Source organism: Cygnus atratus, chromosome 4 (genome assembly GCF_013377495.2).
Source record: "Cygnus atratus isolate AKBS03 ecotype Queensland, Australia chromosome 4, CAtr_DNAZoo_HiC_assembly, whole genome shotgun sequence".
Lineage (NCBI taxonomy): Eukaryota > Metazoa > Chordata > Aves > Anseriformes > Anatidae > Cygnus > Cygnus atratus.
This window is the reverse complement of record NC_066365.1, coordinates 35,810,080-35,833,184: the sequence shown is the minus strand read 5'-3', so window position 1 is coordinate 35,833,184 and position 23,105 is coordinate 35,810,080.

Here is a 23,105-nt window from a genome sequence, read left to right as displayed (position 1 = left end):
AGAGACTATTAACCCTCCATGGTATGAACTTCTAAAATCTCCATAGAGAAAGGCTCTTCCTACAGAGGAAAAAAATATTTCCTAATGAGATTATTTACTGGAAATAGTGTAAATGCATGCCACATAATCAAGATGACTGGTAACTCATTCATTATCTTCAGGAAGGACAAGAAACAGAGCCACATGGGCATGAAATTACTTCAAGGTTTTCCTTTGCCTGAACTGGATGAGAACTTGAGGTTTTGTCATAAAGGGAGAAAACTGGAAACCAAACTGACTGGCTTCCAATTGTTGAGGAAAGGCATCAACATCTGTTTCTTTTTCTTTTCTTTTTTTTTTTTCCCTGAAGAATCCCTCCAGCTGATCATTTGGATTGAAAGTAAATTGGTTTGTTTTCACAGGTCCATTTCTTCCAAGTTCAGATAAAACAAACTCACTCCTGATGGTTTGTGTTCTGAATTCTTGGTTCACGTGGCAGGGATTCTTTGTACTATATTGCTAACACATTATTCATCTTGAAGAATACAAAACTGTCTATGCCTTGGCATGAATTCTCTAAGTTTGCTTGGCGAGTTAGAATATCTTGTGAAAGCATGAAAACGGGATACTAACAGGATCCTAAATTCTCTACAGTCAAGGAAAAATAGATGTGTATGAATGTGCTTATATATATACATAATGACATTTATCAAGAAAGTTGGCTACAGCATTCTACAAGAAATCTAACACTTCTCTGCTAACAGACTCTACTCCTAGACATGACGAATACTGCTAGGTCACATTATAGCTCTACCTTGACCACAAATTCAAGGTCTGGATATAGGTTTCCTCAAAGTTAACATCTATGTGTATCTGGAATTATACTGAAGTCCCATCTCCAAAAAATAGCAATTAAAACCAACTTTGTACAACAACTTATCCCCTCTTAACTTACAAAACTTTCCTGCAACTTTCCTGAAAGCCTGAATAGAGGAATAGAAGGGCTAAACGACAGCTTAAGAAGTTCTTTCTGGAGAAGGGTTTCAATTTATTGTCCCAAAGTAAAATGAAACCATAAACCATGAATCTTACAATGAGATTCACATTCTGATGATTCTCCATGGGGCTAAGTACTTTCTTAAGAGTAGAAAAATGTACAATCAGCAGATTTTACTGCTGATTATAGAAGTTAATTTGGGGAGACAAAATGACAAATATATAGCCATTCTAAAGCTGCGATATGTTGCAAAATATTTTACTTGAGCACTAATAAATGAAAACTAAGTTTTCAATTTCTTTACATCTCAGCGGAAGGAATATTAAAAGGCGAAACAGGAAACTACCAAGTCTTGTTTATGAAAAATACATTATGGTTAATATAATTTATCAACAGGAGTAATTCTATCAAAGCAGCTTTCTCTGACCACCTGTATAATTTTTCAGGATGCTATTAGCAAGGGACAACTACACTGAAGAAGCTAGTCAGGGAAAAAACAGTCTTTTAATGTAGTTTAACATAGAATGAACAAAAGTTATATACATATATATATATTATCTCCATACTAGCGATATTTACAGGACAATATTTACAGTTTCACTGACTTATTTCTCATTAAAAGAGAGAAACTATTTTCTTAAATTTAAAAAAAATATTCTATTGTTTTATTTTTATTGCAGTATTTGTACCCCAGAAGATCAATGAAAAGCATGAATATTTTGCTAACGGTGCCTTCTGTTCAGACTGACAGAGCTATTTGAATGCTTTCAAAAGGGCAAAATGACAGCTGAGGCACTGTCATTGCAAATTTTAAGTGCTAGAAAAGGATGTCATTGACCAGCGTGTTCAGACTATCTCTTGTGTATTTTTGAGAAGTAGCATCAGTAGAGCAATATTACCAGGCAGTTGGGAGCTCACCCCCTGTTGGCCTCCTTTCTGACTTACAACCTACTGGTAGGCCTGTTGCCCATTCCATAAGCAGAGCTCTATGCAAACAACCTCCTTCAGTATGTAGAGTACGGCCTCCCTTCTTCGTTATTTTGTAGGCTAGAAATGCATGTTTTATTGCACTTCAAGCATTTTTTTTTAAATGGCTGGAGTTTTGTTTCATGAGAAACTGTATGTTTTTATTTGCATTAAAAAATGGAAAAGACTAGTAACTCTAGAAGGTCTCAGCTGACCACTATCATTATTCTCAGCAGCATATGCATTAGACTTGTTAGATAAATACAATAGCAGTTGTGCCAAAGAAACACTGGCAGCCAGCGAGCTTCTGAAATGCCTTTAGATAGATGCAGCAAACTACCTCCATCACCTTTCATTCAGAAGTCAAGAGATTTAAATGGGGAAAAAAAGCCCTATATTTTTGTTATTTACCTTGAGCTATACACAGACTTTTAAGTGCCAACTGAAGAAGACTCAGAAGGTTTAGTCTCATTTCTAGTCAAAGTACAAATACAGACTTCTGTGTACATAATGATCAGAGTTTTATTTCTGTTGAGTAAAATAGTTTTGTTTGGAACCTAATCCTGATTTCATTGCACCAAATATAAAAAACAGTTACAACTTACTGAGAGGTGGTCCTTTCCTTTGCCAGGTAGTCCATGCCTTTGATGAACAGTGATTGATTTTAAATGACACTGCATTTCCAAGTAAAAAGTACATAAGCATAGGAACTGGATTCATTTCTTAAAAGGCTGAAAACTTACTGGAGTAAAAACTGGTGGTCTGTCTTCATATTTACCATGTAAATGGTAAATTACCATGCCTCTGTCTTACCAGATACATCAGAAACTCCAAAGCGCTGATAATGATGCTAGTAAAAAGGGTTAGTTACCCTTTACTTATCTCTATTCACTTGTGTTGTGTTTTTTTTTTTTTTTTTTTTTTTTTTAAGTAAAGGTAAGGTCTTTTCAATCTCCGTATCTTTCCAGGCCATTTTTTGGTTACAATAATATTTTTCCCTTGACCCTAGCTATTAATCTTCAGACACCATTTCTGCAGAACCTAGTAAAAGAGCATTTTGTTGGTATGAATAAAGCTTCTCTTTTAAACAGAAGGCTGCATGATAAAAAGACACTATATGCTTACTAGGTCTACCAAGCAATTTTACTCTGTCAGGTAGATACTTAGCACAAAGTAGCATATGAGCATCTTGCAGATAAAACCTACAGCCAAACATTAACTTAATTAATTATCATTAATTATTAATGATAATTAATTGTGGAAATCCCAGCAACAGTCCCCTTTTAAGGCATCTTGTTCTATATCCTATTTTTATTGCAACTGAGATAATGTACATAGTTGTCATGTACTACAGCACTGAGACCTGAGCTCTGAGTTGCAATAATCACAATTGCCAGTGACTTTGATGGGAAGTATTAAATATACATAAGAAAAATAACTGTATTTGATGAAATACTTCAAACGTATAACTTAAAAACGTTAGGAAAATGACATTTCCAAAGGTTTAGTGAAATCTGGTCTGAGAACATGGATCTCAAAACCTCTCCTGATGTGGTGAAGATCCTCCAGGAGTGGCATGTTCTTGTAACAACAGCTATTTGCAGTGTGAAATCACATATGGGGAAATTTGGATTACATGGTGACCTCCAGTTATGTATTAGGTAGTCTGAAAGGAAGAAATAGTGTCTACGGCCATCTAAAAACAGGCAAAATATTTATGCCAAAACTTCCTCTCCCAAACTAAGCCAATGGAGGTCTGTTTTATCTAGATGAGGTGACAGGTCTAGGCTGGAATGTTTCTGGTCTCAGAAGCTCATGACAAAGACATCTGTACAGGACATTTTCTGTTCGTGATCCAAAAATATAAAGTAATACTGGTCAAAGAGGGAGATTGAGATGGGAATTGCCAATAACTGAACATGTGTTCCAAGACCCATTACTTTTTACCAAAGGGGATTATCCCTGGACCATTACTTGGGTTCCTGCATTCCTTACAAGTTTGGGAAGCTGACTGGAAGAGATGGTGAGACAACAAGTCTAGTTTACACACTAGTTTCTGTGTCGATGGTCCTTCTCAATCTCACCTGGAACAGTGAGAGTCAAAATTTTATCTCTAGATCATAGAGGAACAACTCTCTGACAGTGCAGTTATAACAAAATTTTCCAGGAGAAAGAAGCTTCTCAGACCTTAAACACCTAAACCAATCATTTAATATCTTATACAGTACCAGATTAAAATACCTGCATATGTTATATCTGTGGGAGTATGCTCCCTGACACATATAGTTTCAAAGCTAGTTCTGTCTCACTGAACTAACACACAGTTTGATGTAACTCTGCTTTTAAGACTAATAATACAAGCATGTACCACAAATGAAACAGCATGATGAAGTGAATAACTACATATCAATGTTGAAAGTCCTGTACCTAGTAAAAAAAATTCAGAAAGAACAATAATCAGGTATATCCAAGGTAGAAGTAGGATTGCTTTAGGGAAAAAAAAGTGAAGAAAATTTTAGAATTTCTGAGTGAAGTCTTCTCCTGAAATTATACACCTATTGTTAAAATAGGAAAAAAAGAAAAAAAAAAGAAAAAAAGGCAAACATAGACTTTGAAAAGTTTAAAGACACTGTTTGTACATCACTGGAAAACCAATTTTACATTAGAGAATTAAAATTCTAAGATTAAGATTCACTTCAAATTACATCTTGTTAAGAATTCTGAGGAGACTTCTCTCACTTAAGAGAACTCGGTACTCTGCTAAACCACCAACTTTACAGATAGGAAGCACAGAATTCTCAATGAAATTAAGGTATTACACTTTTAAAACTATAACTTATTTCCTTTGACAGAGGATGGTTTATTTCTTTCTTTCGATGATTGTACAGGACTTTGTCATCCAGATTTATATACACAGATTTGTATACATCATACTCTTCATTGAAGACTTGGAGATGTGGCAGCTAAGTAACAGCAGCGCCTAACACAGGACTCTATGCATGCCTGAACAAGGAGCAAGCTTGTGTTTATAATCTAAGTGTGATACAGTAGACAGCAAGAAAAGGTGAGTCACCAGACCATAACTGAAAAATAAAGGGATATTTCCTATGGCTTACTAATGACTCAAGAGGCTACCTGTAACCAGTGAATCATCACCATCTTTAATATCTACTACTGCTGTTATGAAAATTTACTTACACAGGACATTTTTGATGGCTGAGTATAACGTTTCTGCCACCTTAATCAACTTCATGGTAAAAGAGTATGGTTAAGAAGGTATAGTGCACAGGTCGGGAGGACATCTTTGTAAAAATCTAAAGATCGTATTTAGCATTAGATTTTGCTAACACTTCGTATTTTAAATTGTATGCTAAACATACAGGCAAAATACAATTTCATTTGTCTGGCATTTTTATTGGTAAATATCCTAGAGCAATCTATGTGGTCTCTGTATGATCAGAAAAAGGATGTTTACCTCTTCTCATTATACTTTTTCAGTAAGACACAGGTTAGTTGTCAGTATGAGCATTTAAAACACAAAAAATATCCGAGAATACGTAAAATAAAATGATGCTACAAATATGTTAGATCATTAAAGATCTGCAATTAGACATTGTCCTTCTTGACTCCATGCAGCTGTCTGATGAATTGTAAGTTATTTTTCAGCTGTTGGAACTTAAGAAACCAAAATTTCCAGTGAGTTTTCTGTTATACCTGATTATGAGTGGTGTTTTTTTTAGGGTTGCCAGCATTTCTCATGGAAGTAGCTGAATTTTCCAGATGTTTCTTCAGTAAAGAGAGCTACTTTAGCTTTCCAGTATTCAAATTCTTCCTAAATACTACCATTTTCTTTTCATGAGACACTATCAACCATCACAGCTATCATTATTCCTCAACCTTCATATTTTACATTTACACTGTTGAGTAAATTCGGTAAAAACCATGAAGTAATTCACACATGACAAGTTCTGCTCAAACTGTGAGTTCTGGGTAATCTTGCTGTTTCTGAACTAATGACAGCTTCTTTCAGCACTCCTCATAAAACAACCAGAATATCTCATTGGTTTTGTCATCTAACTATTATATCATAACATTATGGGATACTGAGACTTACTTCAAAGTATTTTAAAGTTTTGAAAAATCCTGCAACTTGCATCACCATTCCAGTAAATTTTCAAGCAGCTGCTAAATTTGCTTTTGTTCATATTACCTTCTGAAAATCCTACCACTACGAACAAAATGCCTTACAGTTTATCAGGCTAAAATCTCCACCTACTTTATTAAAGCATGTGAGGCATTAATATTTGATATAGTAAATATCTGAAGTACACAAAGTACCCTTTCCAAAATCACAAAGACAGTATTGCTACATACTTTATTTTCTTGCACTAAATGACATAGGGTGTCATGGAGTAGTTAGAATGGAAAAGAGTAAAAATTCCAAAAGCTATTAAATACTAGAGCATTATCAAAAAATGGTTCCAGCTGTGAATTTTAAATTTCAAATTGCTTGCCTGTTGATTAACACCACCACAATAACGCTAATAATATGCTAATTAACATGATAGTATTGAAAGACAAGCAGTAGATGGGTGGGATATGTCTGATATATCTGAAGTAGTTCTCAAGAATCCCTTTACAGCCTGTGGAGAGGAACCAATACCACTAAGGCCTGACACATCTCATTTCAAGGTTGCACAGATAAGATGAATCACACTCAAGATGCCTATTTCTTCCCACTGACTTTAAAGGGAGTTTAGGTGACTAGTTTATATATTGGTCTTAATACTGCTGATTTCCAAAGTTCAAGAAATCAAGATCCTACCTAGGTTACCTGAATTGGAGCTACTGAACGACAGAAAGGAACATAATACGAGCCTCCAATGCTGTGTGAAAAAGTAGGAACAGAGCCTGCATCTGAGAAAATTCATGAACATTTTTAACTTTCTTAGTGCTTAAATGAACCAAACCACAGAAATTTGAGGCTTGCCCTTCGTGAGTTGGCAGATTAATATTTTTTGGCACTCCGTTTTTCTGATGATGTCAGAATGATTATTTTCTTCTAATCAAAATCTGAATGTATATGACATTTTGTTTATGTCAGTCCTCTTTTTGTTCTCTATGTGTATAAACAGATATACCAATGCTAAACAACTACAATTTTGTGTTACAGACACAGATGTGGAGCAAGTATGGAGGCCTTCACAAACTTTGGAGTTTCCAAAATAATCTTCCACCTATTATCTTGTGCAACAGCATTTCAGAAGAGCAACCGACTGCTCACACCAAGAGACGCTAGGGTCTTGCAGGATTTGATTGCACAACAAAGAACTTCCCACACCTACAGCTTCTAAAATGAATATATAGCTATATATATGAATATATAATATATAATATATAAAATGAATATATAGCAAATATATAGCTAAATGTATTTTAACAAAGTTTAACAAGGAATAATTCTAAACATCTGAACCTTATCGGAATTTCAGAGTGCTGAGGAACATCATTTGAACAAGTTCAATTCTGTTCATACTGTAAGACCAAACTGCATCTTAATGTGTTTAGCAATGTCACTGTACTTGGACTTTGCAACAAAGCAGTTATTTGAGGTGTTTTCCCATAAGTACATGTGCTTTTTAAAGCTCTTTATTTCATCAGTAACTTAAAAAAACAACTTTTAGAAATTGCACTCCACAAAGGTGAAGCTCTCACTGAAAATACCTTTATCAAACCAAACGGCAGCCTGATTATCCTTTCATTCTTTTGTCTGTCTAGAGATGTGCCTACATTGCAGTCGGAGATGTGCCAGGGGTATGTCTAAGTACTCCTGAGCTAGTCCCAGTCTTGCCAACAACACTGTAAATGTAGCAGCAAAGGTTTCAACACATAGGATCTGATTCATCCACATGGGATTCTGGTATTCACGTCAGTTGAATTGAATCTAGCTGGGCTATGTCTCTTTCTGCTGCAGTGACACTTCTGATTGCTTTGCAGACATGGTCACCCTGCTTGATTTTGTGTACCGATGACTCAGTCACGCTTTCCTTGTGCTACCAAGCCTTATGCTGGCGAGCTTTATTTCTGTGTATAGTAAGTCAATATACTCTGACTATTTTCAAGATTCCAGAAAGACAAGGCTGGAAAAGAAGAATAAATCATCCCATATTGGAAATAATTACTTACATCTGAATTCTGTAACCCTTATTTGAACAGAACTCACATAGACCTTAGTGGGAGTTCAGCTCAGTTAAGGACTGAAGTACTTGGCCCTTAATTCCTTTTTCTGACCTGCTATCAAATCTATTATTATTACGAGAAACATCTGTAATAACACTTTACACTTCCATAGCCCCTGACATCTGGAGGCTTCAACAAACTCTCTCTGAAATTACTATTAGGTATTCTTATGTTACTGAGGATGTCCAGAAATTTGCCCAAGCCAGCAACATAATGTTTATGCTTTATGCGGTTCTTCAAAAATGAAACAAGGTAGAATTGATAAACATGATCCATTAAACAATGCATGTCTTTATTAATCAGCTGTAGAGAGAGAAGACTAAAAAATGATCGATGTTGAAAATAAAAAAGATCCATAGATGCCTAATATTAAATAATGTCAAATTCAGTTATGCTTACTTGAAACTTCTTGTTTTGTTTTTCAGACTCTAGAAATCATTTAACAAACATGAGGCCAGAAGTCTGAGTGGGACTATAATGTGGTTTCTGTTTATGCTTGCTAGCTTGCCTGTCTGTGTTTATCTGTGGGCTGCAGCTAACTGATCACATACCATATCTCTGTTTCACTGTGGTAAACCAGCACTATTTGCTTTGTTATTTTCCTCGAGGTACTTTTTTAGAATGCTTCCAGACATTAGAATGCTTCCAGACATCAAGCAACCAATTACTTTAGGAGATCTTGGATGCGATCATGTTCCATCACACAAAATGTGGCACATGGTAAGCAAAGTCTCAAGAATGCATATGTAATGAGGTGCACAATGTACATGCGTGTCGTTCCAAAAGAGAATTCAACAAGCCTATGCACTGTAAGGAAAGAAATTACAGACTCATCTCATTATGAGGGCAAAGAAAATAGAACAGCTGTAATATCATGAAGAAAGTCTCTGGCAAACAAATCATAAATAGCAACATGTTCAAGCCAATGAAAGGGAAGGGTCTATTTTCTGTCCGCAGCTAGTTACAGTTCATCCCTCAATATATGGCACTCTGTTATCAAGACTCAAGAATAATCCTTCATTGTTTTGTTAGCTCTTTCAGACATTCAGTACCACAGGATTACAATTAGCTGAATTTTTCTCTGTTACTGTAAAATTATAGAATATTTTACAGCTGTGCATGTCAGCTGTTACAACGCTTTGTACCTTTCTCTGGGCTCTCAAAGTGATACGGCAACACAGTACCATACTTTCTGGACACTTCTAGCTGTAATTTGGCCTTTATCAGATGAAGAAATACTGCATTAAGGCTGAGAACACCTGAAACATGAATGGGCCTAGAGTCGAAACAACTACTTCTGCTTTAAAATGTAATTTATGACCTACCTGTATTAACTTCACATAACAATCTACAGACAGAAACAGATTCACTTGTCTTAAAATTTGTCTAGGATGCAGTGGCTTGCTGAAGCATTTGAATGGCATCAGAAACGTCAACTCCATGCTTCATGATCATAAGGCACCACATCCATGTTCTTTTAAGGGTATAGGTCTGCCTGAAAGTATCGCCTTAGAGGAGGGGGAGTGAAAGACCAAGTGTGCTGCCTAGCTGCCTACAACTTTTGGCAGTGGATCAGACAAACAAGTTCAGCCGAAAGTCGATGTAATTTTATTGGACCACACTGTCTCAAGCAATTAGAAAAATATTTGTAAAACATCAGATGAGAAGGGGAAACGTGGAGCCCAATAATGCAAAACAATGTTTATAAGACAGAAATTGTGAAACTGGAAGAATAAACACAATTACTCTATCAGCACCTCCAGTTCTTCTGAAGATTACTTAGCTTAAAAGCAAAATGTTTTCCTGTTGCATTTAAAAGAATTCATAGTTAAGAAAAACTTTAGAAATGTACATGTATATAACAAGTGTTATATATGGATTTATACTGTGAAGCTGTCAGTTCTCATCAACAGAAAATTACACGCTACATGAATGAACTTCATGTACTTATATTCACATGCGTATTTGGGCAAGGAATTCAAATCTGTGGTTTGCATGAAAGATAATTTTTAGATCTACAGATACTTTTTAGAAGAACTATATATCCAATGTATGTAAGCAGTGCAAATAAATTAATATTGTGTGAGGTAGAATCTTCCCTTGGAATTATTGTTTCACCCCTTTTAATTATTAAGCTAAGAAAAACACTTTTGACAACTTACATAGTGCAATCTTAGACACAGAACAGTAAAGACAGCCATATGCATTTCTTTTTAAGTTACTGGCAAGTCAGACCTCATCTGCACCTTAAGTTGGGACATTTGTTCTTTTCTACCAAGTAGAAATATTTCATTTTCTGCCCCAATTAACATCATAAGACCTACCGCATTTTCTGTTAAAACTCCAGCTACTTAGGCATTAGTGCATGGAGAAGATTTATCTGTTAATTCTAGGATAACACAGTACTGCCTGACTGTTGGCAGTTATCTGAGTAATAGGATTGGACAAAATGTGAATATTACTATGTTCATTAAAGGTTCTATCAAGATTAATGATGGCCACTAATGAGTCAGAAGAAGATTCTGAGCTCTCTGGAATTCGGGTGTGTTGTGCATATCAATTCAAACCTATCCTCAGCCAAGATGGAAACTTGTTGTCTGTTGTTACCCATTGTGTAAAGAGTCACAGAATTCAACCTGTTGAACGGACTCTGTATTGACCTAGACTTAATGAAAAACATGGCATGCTAAGGAAGAGTGATACTCAGGCAGGAGAAGGATGTTCTGAACAAAGATTCACGGTGATGAGTGACAGAGGTTGGATTTTCACAAATAGAGGGTGCTTCAAGCTAATGAGATGGAGCCCAGGCTCTTGAAGAAAGCTACTGTCCCAAAACTGGGAAGAACTCTCAGAATAGCAAAGACGTGGATCCAAAAGCTGGAAGTGGTAAAAGTTTCAATAGTTTATGGACTACTACAGTTACTCAGCTGACAACCTCAGTGAAAGCAGGAACAGGCCTTTATTAAAGCAGCCATCAAGTTTACCTTCCGGGCTTGAATCCAGTGCCAACATATTCAAATAAAACCCAGAAAGAACAGTTTGTATTGCACAAGCAGTGTAGTTGTACCTAGCTATACAGCAATGATTTCTGGGCAACGGTGAAAATTATCTGCTTTAACATACTTTTCCTACAAGCACATTCACAATGAAAACAAGCTGTGAATTTCAGGATAAATCTAAGTCTAGAGAAAGCAGCTCTGTTTGAAGTTGTGTTTACAGTGAAACTTTGGCAGTCCCAAAAAACAGCTAAGCTCCAACTTCCGTACATCTATATACTCTGCCGTATATCTTGCATAGACTAGAAATGAATCCTTTGCATTCCAGAAGCATCAAAGAACAGACTGCTGAACAAGACTAAAACTCCTGTGAGTGATTGGTAGGTGGGGTGCCATAGCTGTAACCAGACAGTACATTAAATGTCCCAGCAGAGCTGTTGCTTACACACTTCCTTTTGCGTACTGTCAGCACTGAAAAAGAACCTGTGCTGGAAAAAACTGAGAAATTATATTTTTCAATACGTATTAGTTAGCTGAACTAAGAAGTAGAAAAAGCACACAAATAAAAAGCTGACATTCTAACTTCATCTAGCAGGATAGTAAAAAAGGTGAAGAAAAAAAAGGAAAGTAAAAAGGAATTATATGAAATAAGGACATGGAAGAAAGTAGAGGCAGAGTTGAATGAACAGATTACGTAAGAGGTTTCTATGATTTTAAGAAAAATAAGTTTAAAGAAATAAGTTATATAAGCAAATTACATTCTGAGAGAAGTACTTCAGCAGATCAATTTTCTACTGGATGTCTTCATTGACCACACAGGATTCTTTTTTTTTGAGGATTAATGCTGAGCAAATACAGGGTAAAGAAACCCTTTGCAAGAAGTATTTACAAACATCCATTTGAATAAAACCACAAAGTACTTTAGATGGTATTTGGTTTACCTCATCATTCATACAAGCAATTTTCATTATTTAGAGCATTTGCAGAGAAAAAAATATCCTCCATTAATACTTTTGAATATATTTAATAGAATTAAACACCGTAACACCTTTACAGTTTGTGTCTGTAAGTTACAGATATATAAAGGTTCAATGACTGTTTATAAAGCCTTTCAGAAAAGACTACAAGCATTTCAATATTGTTGAATTTCCCACTTTCCTTACGTATGCCCTTCACCTCCTCAGACATCTCGCAGACATAATTATCTGTGTGGCATACCAAACTACCTAATAACAGACCCATCATATGTTATGCATGCTGGCTCCCACACTTGCAGGCTCACTATCTGTTTGGAGAGAAATGTGGCTTCAGTGAAGCACTCAAAGAACAGTCTAAGAGGTCTACTGGTCACTGTCAGGACAGAGTACTGGCACAGAGAGCTCAGCATTCTCCTCCAGTAAAACAATTCATAGGTGGCTATGCATTAACTCAAGAATTGGCCTTGACAGAGTATTTTTTTCCAGTCCATAAGGGAGGGAAAGCAAAGAATCACACTGACAATTTCTCCTGCCTTACTCATTGCTTTTCTTCTTAATGTCTCTGCATCTTTTCAGAGCATCTCTCTGGAACCTAAGCAGCAAGCAGCAATGTTTTTACAACACAGGAAAACAATCTCATGAATTTGTGCAAGGACACAACTTCACAATCCTGACTGAGTGACAGAGCGCCCCAGTGTCTCATAGGGAACATTAAGTTCCCGAAGCACTGGGATACTTGGAATCACAAAATGGTTGAGGCGGGAAGGGACCTCTGGAGGCCATTGGGTCCCACCCACCAGCTCAAGCACGGCCACCTACAGCAGGTTGTCCAGGACCGTGTCTCAGTGGCTTTTAAAGATCTCCAAGGATGAAGGCTCCACAATGTCTCTATGCAATGTGTGCCAGCACTTAGTCAACCTCACACTAAAGAAGTGTTTCCTGATGTTCAGACAGAATCTCTCCCCTCACTCCTCTTCATCTTTCCTTTCATATTCCCAAAAATATAAACTCTTCATGTACAGGTGGGGTTGAGGAATTTTATTTTTTTTCATAAATGAACAGAATAATTGCTTCTTCTCCTGATGTCAATAAACATGGCAAAGAAACTTCTGAAAATACTACCTTTTCAAAAAAGCACGGGACAGATTAGAGACTAATTCTGAGTCAGTTTTGCATCTGAAGGAAAAACATATAGGTTAGGCTATGCCAAATTTTGATTTTTCTTTTTTTTTTCTGCACTGAAAATTAGTTTCTGGAGGCATTTGAGTATATTTTACATTTCTGATTTCTGGATAGATGACAGGCCAGCTGGTTCTATCATACAGTAGTTTCTAAGGGGCATTTCCGCAGCAAACAGACATTTCTACTGGATAATGCATGATAAATAAGTTTGTCATTTTCTATAAGTGGCAAATTTACTGTCCCTGTACTGTACATATGATTTGTGCCTGCACAATAAGTACAGTGAATCTCAAACACTTTTAGATATGCTGCTTATGTGTAGAACATCTCCGCTGTGTATGTGCAGTGGATCAAATGTTTGCCAAATATCCCTTACTAATACTCTAAAGTGTATTTGCATGTATTCTTCTACTGGAAAACTCAGATGCAGACATAGCAGCGTTACATCTTGGATGCCTGAGACATAAGTATTAGAACCTTACTCCCAAATGAATTCAGGCAGTCCACCATGTCTGAAACATGCATAGTAAGTTCAGAAAATAACTGCTCTTCAATATGGCAATGAACTGTAAGACAATATGGAAAACAGTCTAAAATACGAATATCATTTTCTCACCTTCGTATTAATAAGTTTTCCTCTCATAGTAAAGAAGTGAAAACTAATAGAAACCATGCTTTAGTTGTGATGCTCTCTACATTACTCAAAACTTATATTCCACTTACATAGATTTCAATCTTCTTCAAATACAAATCAGGATTTTTCAACACAGTTTGCTTCTTCTGTCACATCTCTTGTGATCTAAAGAGATATCATGTGCTAAGTCTATGTCTACCCCAAGATAGCGCATAAAAGGGCATGATTAGGCTGGTCCTTCTCCTCATATGAACACCTAACCTGGCTGAGTATATATAGCATGGTATGACTGCAAATATTCCAAAACACATGATACTCAAGTACAAGATGAAAATAGTGTTTCTGAAAACATTCCAAACAAATCCAGGACACATTTGTGAGAAGGTCTGCACTCTTCTCCTTTCCCCTTTTAATTACCTTCACAAAATGTCGACTACATTTGGCAATAGTTGAAGAATATGTGACTACAATACAGCCAAAAAACAGAACTGGGAAAATGCAGTTCCAACAGAAACTAGTTTTACATACTATAAAGACTTATATGTTAACTTCACCTAGGATAAATTACTAATACTAAATACCAATTCATTCTAGCTGTTTAGGTATGAGGCAGTGAAACAACCCATGAATAAGAAAAATACACACTGGAGTTCTGCAGTATGCGCTAAATAATCTGAGGGAGGAGTCAGCAATAGCAGCTGTATCTTGCAAGATCCAACAGTAGTTCTTTAAAGAAGGTAAGACAGAGAAGAAAATGTATGGATCATACTTCGACATTGAAAAAAGCAAATGGAAGAGGTTTTCAGTTCATCATACACAGACGCATTAGTTTAAACCTCTCAAAGAAAAAAAAGAAAACCAAACAAAGACATCTTTGTCTTGCTTACTTGCATCAGTTGACAATCACAGTCCATCACAATCAGCTTACACTCAGGTATAATAAACAGTATTGAGGAGGCTATATTTTAATGTGAGAGATGTAATTCACTGCTGGTAAGTGACAAGTTCAAACCCTGCCTATAAGCCTATCATATAACACATTCTCTTTTAGTCCTACTTATCCTACTGAAGGATAAGCTTTGGCTTTTGTACTCGCTACAGACACTTCAAAAGGACATAGAGGGAAAACATGCATTTTGATTGACTTATCCAGAATGCTTTCTGGGTGCATTCAGCAAACCAACTTAAAGAAAGCATGCACATGCTCCCATAATATAATGGTTTTCCATTACTGTAGCACACATGGGAATATACATGTCTGTGTAGGAGACAGAAAAAGACAGAGAAGGAGGCAACTTCTCACCCCATTACGCACTGAGTGCTTCCAGAAGCTCTGCAAAGCATAACAGCAATTTCCTTCCCTGCCTTGCCCCCAGGGTTCATCTAGTCCTTACACCATCATAAAAGCAGAAAGGCTGTAAAAGGAATATGATCACACAATTCTGGAATATGATTCACACAATTCCTTACACTTAATACTTAAGCATCCTCTTGTCTACTTCTCAGGTTAAATGGACCTCTGGACTGCTCCAGTACAGGCATTGTTATATTTTGACGTAATGCTTTTCTTTTTGCCTTTGTGGCAAAAAAACTGTGAAATCAAGCTGAAGAAACTCCTGCTTTAATGCCTTCTTTTGTATTAAGGAGACATGGCGTTACAAACGAATTGCCCTCCAAAATGCAAATTTGACAAATTAGTAAATCTGAATAATAATTTTTTCAAGTATGGCTGGGGAAAGTAGTTTGACTCCAAATATTTGCCCCATAACAAAAATAATTCAAACTGTTAAAAAAATTAGTTGGTTTATTTAATTGTTATTTTTCATTTTCCTGTCCTCGGCAATAGGATCAGAAAGGCTGGAACTTTTACAAGAAAGTCTGCCATCTCTGATGGCCTAGTTCTCCATCTCAAATTCCGAATATCGGGGCAGTTTAGATAAACGTTCACGATTATGATAATGTTCAGGCATCTATCCAAGACTGCTGCTGTTTGCTTATTAGGATGTAAGAAGTTAATTGGAAGGACACACTTCTCCTTAATGGTAGAAGCAACTGATTGATTACATTATGTGTAATCTGTTATTCACAGAAACAGCAGAACATAGCATTCTACAGGCTGAGATAAAGAGTGTTTGTGTGTGTGTGGCTGAGGGGAAGGGGCACAGCAGGGGAGTAAAATGCTAAGAATATCAGTGCACCAGATGAGATGTCAGTGGAATAGAAAGTCATCACAGGATAATGGTCTCCTGCTGCTAAATGAAGGCCAAGGCAAAGCAGATGTTGACTCAGAGCAAAGAAGTTTATTTGTAAAGCACAAGACATTGATCCTGTCGTAGTAGTTACTCTGCTAAACCGCTGGTAAAGTATCATTCATTCCATTTGACAGGCATTTTTAAGAAAGCATTACTTATTCTGTGTCATTACTGAGTTGTTATATTTTTATTGACTTAAAAACAACAACACACAACTTAGTGTTACGTTCCGGCAAGCAGAAACCAAACTAGTAGTGAAAATACAACCTTATTTTCAAATTGCACTCAACTTTTGGAGTTGAATCTGCAACTTTCTGACTGAAGTTAGTTTACTGATATGTTTCAAAACTGTAAAATAGTTATGTATCTAATGGTGCAATTGGCTGCCACAGGTTACACCTACTCTTGCAAAAAGTTGTTCTAAGGTGCAAATGGCAGGAAAGAAAAAGAATGTTAGAGTAACGAATCTGATCATTCTTGTCTTTAAATTAGACACAACTATTTTTAAAGCTCAGATAAGACTGACAACTCCAGAGAGAGACATCTTGCTTAAAACATTGGTTCCACTTACATCAGTTACAATATACCTTTTGATCTACAGGGACTACTGATTTTGTCATGTGTGCCAGTATGCAGAACAGATGTAGACGCAAAATGCCCAGTGCTGGAAATGTTTCTGTCTGCTGTCCATTGATGCACATCAACTTTGCTGTTGGCAAACTACCTTTGTGAGGGTGCTGCACCACTAGTTTTTAAATACTAGTTTATTTGTGCATTCTGGTCATCAAGAGATGATTACAAATGGATTCATTAAAATGTGTTAGCTAATACACCTGCTAAACACACCTTAGTTTCTCAGTCTAGATGAAGTTTTAAACTCTTTGAATGTTGTTTCACCTATCTGTAAGGTGGGGATAATGATGCTTTCTTTCCTCTACTCTTTAACTTGTCTATATCACTGAGCATTTCACACCACCCAGCAGAGAGGGACAGCAATCTTGACTTGTACACTGACATACTAAAATAAACCACTATTTTTCATTGCTCCTAAGAATATCCATATTGAAGTGAATCCATTTTCTTATTACTTTTTTTTTTTTAATCAGTGTTAGAAGAAACCCTGTCAAAAAGTACAGAAAGGAACTGTATTGCCAATAAGTCAAGCAATTATCAACTAGGCAGCTACATTTTAGAAATAAACTAAATAGATTTTCTAAATAGAAGGAATAAGCTACTGTTAAACAAGGACAGAAAAGATAACATTTTTTCCTAACAGGGGAAGAATAAAATGATTGTCTTCCTAGGAATTTTATACATTACAAGTATTCTCACTGCAGTTAAGGAAGGCTCAACAGCTAAATATTTTAGTCTCAGTTTTCTCTTCAAATATGAGACATACAACATCTACTTAAGTCCCTGGGATCTGTGAACATGTATCTGAGAATATAACTGAGCCAACTGAGTCTAAAACTAGGCCAAAAATTTGCTAAGTTTTTGCCAAATATTTGGTGGTGCTGCTGTTATTGTCATCCACAGCTAGGAAGTTCAGAGGCACACATGAAAGAAAAATAACTAGAACAAGGACTAACATAAAAAAGTATATGAACTTGGATTCTAAAATTTAGTAGAGATTTATCACTGTAATTTAACACTGGCAGTGGATTTGGCTTAACACAAGACATAAAGGTCATTTAATGAGAGCACCCTGCTGGCCTAATAGATCATCGCGTGGCATTGATCCAGCTGGTGGTCTAGATTGAATGGGTTTCCACAACTCCTGGTAACCACTGGTTCTGCCACAATAAAACTTTATTATTTCAATAGGGTGTTGCACGTTGTTTAAATATTTATATAAACAAAATTGGAGACTATCAGTAGCACCACTGGCAGCTGGCAGTTGACTTTGCTTGAACTGCTTCAAAACATCTCACTAACTCTCAGAATGCAGAACAGTACTTATCTGACAAAAATAATAAGAAATCAGAATACTAACTTAAAACATCATTTGAATGCTCTATAATATTTAAATTAACCATTTGGAAACTTGCGTAAAAGCTGGTGGGAATCAACTGGAGTCTTCTCCATTTACTCCACAGGCAGCAGAACAGGACCTGACTAGGTAGATTCATATTTCCATAGTTTCCATAGTTCTGTTTTTTTAATCAATTCAGGGAAGTCAAGCATGCTCTGAAAAGTCCACACCATACCAGGTATATCTCAAAGCATCTATAGACATGGATAAATCCCCAACACAGTAGGCACACCTCTGAAAGAGGTTCATGGATAAAGCCATGCCAGAGCAGGTACACCTCTAAGGGACTGTGGCCAATGGACAACCTCAGGCTGGAGTAGGGGTGAGGGGAAGAGTTCATTGCGTTGTTAAACCCTATGGCCTGGTCCAAAACGACAAGGGATGGAGACCGTGATAGATATGCCTTTACACTGCTGTAACCCATGATTTGAGTTGCATGTTATAGGAAGTCATATAGCAGGAATCAACGAAACCGACAGAGGGATGAACCTCACAAGAAGCAGTGCAAGTGCACTGACCTGACCTGAACTGGCTTTGGCATCCATTAACTTTATGCAACACACCACCTCTCCTGTACTGAGTGACTACTGGAACATAGAGAACCTAAGTCATGGACTAAAAGAACTTAGTGAGCATTTTATAGACATTTCACAGGGGTGTTTCATAGATGAAAGGAATGGTATCTATGTATTAACTGAAGACTAGTGGTTAGTAAGGATGTATTGGGTAGTGTGGGATCTGAGCATGACAAATGGTATGACGGGGTGAATATTATCCTGGTTTTGGCTCAGATAGAGTTAATTTTCTTTGGAGATACTCTTATGATGCTATGTTTTGGATTTCTGATGAAAACAATGGTGATAACATACCAATGGTGTAGTTGTTGCAGAGCAGTGCTTACACAGAGTTTTTGCTTCTTGTGCTGCCCTGCCAGCAAGGAGGCTGGGGGTGCACAAGAAGCTGGGAGGGGACAGAACCAGGACAGCTGACCCAAATGGACCAAAGGGATATTCCATACCATGTAATGTCATGCCTAGCAATAAAAGCTGGGGGCACAGAAGGAGGATGGGGGCATGTTTGGAGTGATGGCATTTGTCTTCCCAAAAAAACGTTAGGTATGATGAGCCCTGGCAGTGGCTAAACTCCTGCCTGCCGATGGGAAGTAGCAAATGGATTCGTTTTGCTTTGCTTGCACATGCAGCTTTTGCTTTACCTAGTAAGTTGTCTTTACCTCAACACATCAGTACTCACACTTTTACCTTTCTGATTCTCTCCCCCATCTAACTTGCAGGCAGTGAGCGCACGGCTGTGCAGTGCTCAGCTCCCTGCCGGGGGTAAACCACAAGAGGTATTAGTATTAGTTAATCTAGATGAGGTAAACTAATTTTAAACAGGAGTGTTGTTACTGGTACTAGACTTCATATGATATTTAAAACATATTACTTAAATGCTAATTAACTTAGTTTCTAGTTAAACATTTTCTACTGTAGTCAACTTTCAGAGCATATATAAACTTAGCTGTTCTCTGGAACATCCTTTTTAGTAGTGGTTCTGAACTCTCCTTGCTCTTCTCAAACTGCCACATTCCCCTACTTTCCCAAGGATTCATGGGGCTGTGTTAAAGAACAGCAAACCTGTAATCTACTTACCATTTGCTCACTAGTAATTCTATTTGTCATTCTGCAGGAAACTCATTGCAGATGTTATCAGAAAAATGAAACTCAAGATGTTTAAGAATTTGTGATTGGTAAAAGTAAGAGGGACAAAGACTTCAGGGTTAAAAATGACAGCTGGAACTAGATGTCACTGTCGGAGAGCACAGAACAGTTAACTGGTTGAGCCATCATTCATCAGGTGAATAATATTACAGGTGAAACATGACATAGGATGACTGTCAATGAGTTCACATTTTGTGTATACTGATTGCAACTGAGACCTTCTTCAAACAGCCACAAAAGTGCAGAAAGGGTGCAGTGGGGTGTGGGTGTGTGAACATGCCCATGTGTATGTGCAAGCAAGAAACCAACCGAGTGAGCACACACACAGACTCATTCAGGTGAATCTAAATGGTTGGTGGACAGCCGGGTGAATGCAGATTTCACCATCTGGAAACAAAGCTGCTATATGTTTACTAGAGTTCTCACAAAGAAGATTGATTATTTCCAGATTTCCCATTTTGTTGGGATGGATTAACATCTGGAAAGAAGAATAGAAAAACCATGTTTGCTCTAGCAGAAATTTCTACTAGTTGTGTGCACTTATTGAAGCTTCGCAAGTCCTGGAATATCACAGATTCTAATTGTTGATCACGTCTTTACACTTCCTAGATAATGAAATTAAGCCAAGAAGATTTTGCCTGTTCCTTGTGAAATAGTTACTTCTCTACTATAGAATGACAGGATATGGCTCGCTTTGAGAAGCTTGTATTAGATCCTTGCTCAAATAAAAGTCTCTTAACATCAGCGCTTTGGACAGAAATCTGCTTCAGTGAAGGCAATGGTAGGAAATTCTAGATACAGCCAGGTCTCACCAGTATCAGCCTGCTAGGTTCTGTTATCTCTTCTGAGATGCCCAGAGTTCTGAATGACACTCATTTGTGAACTACAAATATTTGAAGAATCAACTACATACTTAATATCAATAATACCATACATGAACAATTCATGCATCTTTTTTGTACGGAAAAGTTACAGCTAATAACAACTACAGATTTGCATTTATTTAACCATTAATCAAACTAATTATATGGTAGATTGCTTTACTTAATTGCACATCATTTTGAATACACATGATAAGAAGTCACATTTATGAGAATTTCTGTTTCATATATTTTTCCCACTAGAACCTGGAATATCTCCTTGTACATGAATGAGAGTCTGTGATGGTTCAGGACAAATTTTACGTTTTTTTTCCTTCACATATTTATTAATTATTTCAAAAAAGATGGAAGACATTTATCATGTAGAAATACGGGCATTAAAGCCCATGGGAATATTGGTTTATTGATGGGAATAAATTAAAGTTACTTTGAAAAGAAAATGGAACATTATTTTTAGAAATTAGAGACAGCTTCTAATCTTCATTCTGAATAGGAATTGCCTCTATAGATTTCAGGGGGGAAAAAAGATTTTATACGCTCTAAATCAGCAGTTTGTTTGTACTCAGGAAAGTGATTTAGTACATGTTTAACTTTAGGCACATGCTTAAATTCCATTGATTCCGATGGAAATAAAGCAGATGTGCTTGGAGTTGATCACATGCTTAAATAGTGTTGAATTAGGGCCTTTATACTTTACAAGTTCAATATACCAAATGTTAATTAATCCTCACTGCACTTCTCAAGGAATGTCTCATAACTAAATGCAACTAGTGGGAGTGGAGATTGCCTAATAACTCATGTAGTAACTAATTAGTTTGTGCTACAAAATGTAGCTGCAGACCTCCTAAGGTGTCTCATTTTTCCTGCACTGCAGAACTGTGGTTGGAAGGAGGAGCTAATGGTAAAAAAAAGTTTCTGGTCAATAGGAGAACTTCAGCAAATGCTTCTGTATGTGTGCGCATTCATAGTAAACAGCCTATATTTTGATCATTATTGGTGATATACTGAGAATCAGAAAATAAATACATGCAGTATGTAGGCAGAATGTATTATTAGTGGTCAAAACAATATAAACAGGAGCTGAGGAGGGATGATGGGGAAAAGAAGAGAATTCGATAGCATACTATAAAAACTAAAGCCTCGTTACTGAGGAAACGTCTAAGACAGCAAGACTTTGACAAGCAAAATCCTTCAAACCTTTTAAAACAAATAATTACAAATAACAGCTTGTGAAGTATTTAATTGAAACTTGCCACTACTTTGCAAGCATAGTCCACATAACAGAGTGGGAGGGCACTTCCATCATGTCAAACTGCCAAACAGACGGTATTTTTTAGCATCAGAAAAGAATTGAGTAAAAAGGAGGCTCTTTATATTTGAGGTAGTTTGTGGCCAGCACGGTTAAAAACTCTGAACCAAACACAACCAGGCTTTCACCAATCCCACAACAAGTTTTCAGGGTTGATTTCATTAGTAAATATACAAATGCCTCCAACTAGATATTTCAGCTGGTCGACTCAATCGAGAACAGATTAAGCTTTATAGATCTAGTACAAGATATATGCAGACTTAAACCAATTCCAGAAGATCATTTTCTACAACATTTTGTTAACACCACTTTGTTAGTGATTCTCAGAGTTGCACCTCCATGAAATCCCTCCTTTAAATCAGAGTTTATAAGTCATTAACTTTGCCATAAGTAAGAACCTTTCAGTATTCATCAGTAAAGGAGGGGATCCATATTCACCCTTCTTTGGACAGAGGAGAATCTGCTGGGAATTGATGGGATATCTGACTGTCCTCTCTCTCACCAGTAATTTTAAGAGTAGATTTGAAAAAAGAAAGATTATGAAGAATATTTTTTAAATGAGTATCTCAGTTCCCTTAAAATTTTATTTTTTTTTAATACAAACAGTCTAAATGTCCATGAGGTTTCTAAAGAAAATACCAGCATCCGGACTTATTTACTTTGAAAAGCAAGAATTTGATGTGGAACAAAACACTCATTAGAAATAGGACACGATGAGGAGCTAAACTGTTTTTCCTCATACTCCTGTAGTTTCTTCAAAGAAGGGCTACATACATTCATTTTTCCTTACCATGTGCTATACCCTTCTGACAAAACCCCCTCCATGACAACTCCCTTCAACAGGTTCTGTAATACATGGAAAAAAGAATGCATTCCCTAGGAATACCCAGTGCCACTACTGAAAAGGCACTTACAGACAAGAAATCTGTTGTCCGATTTAAA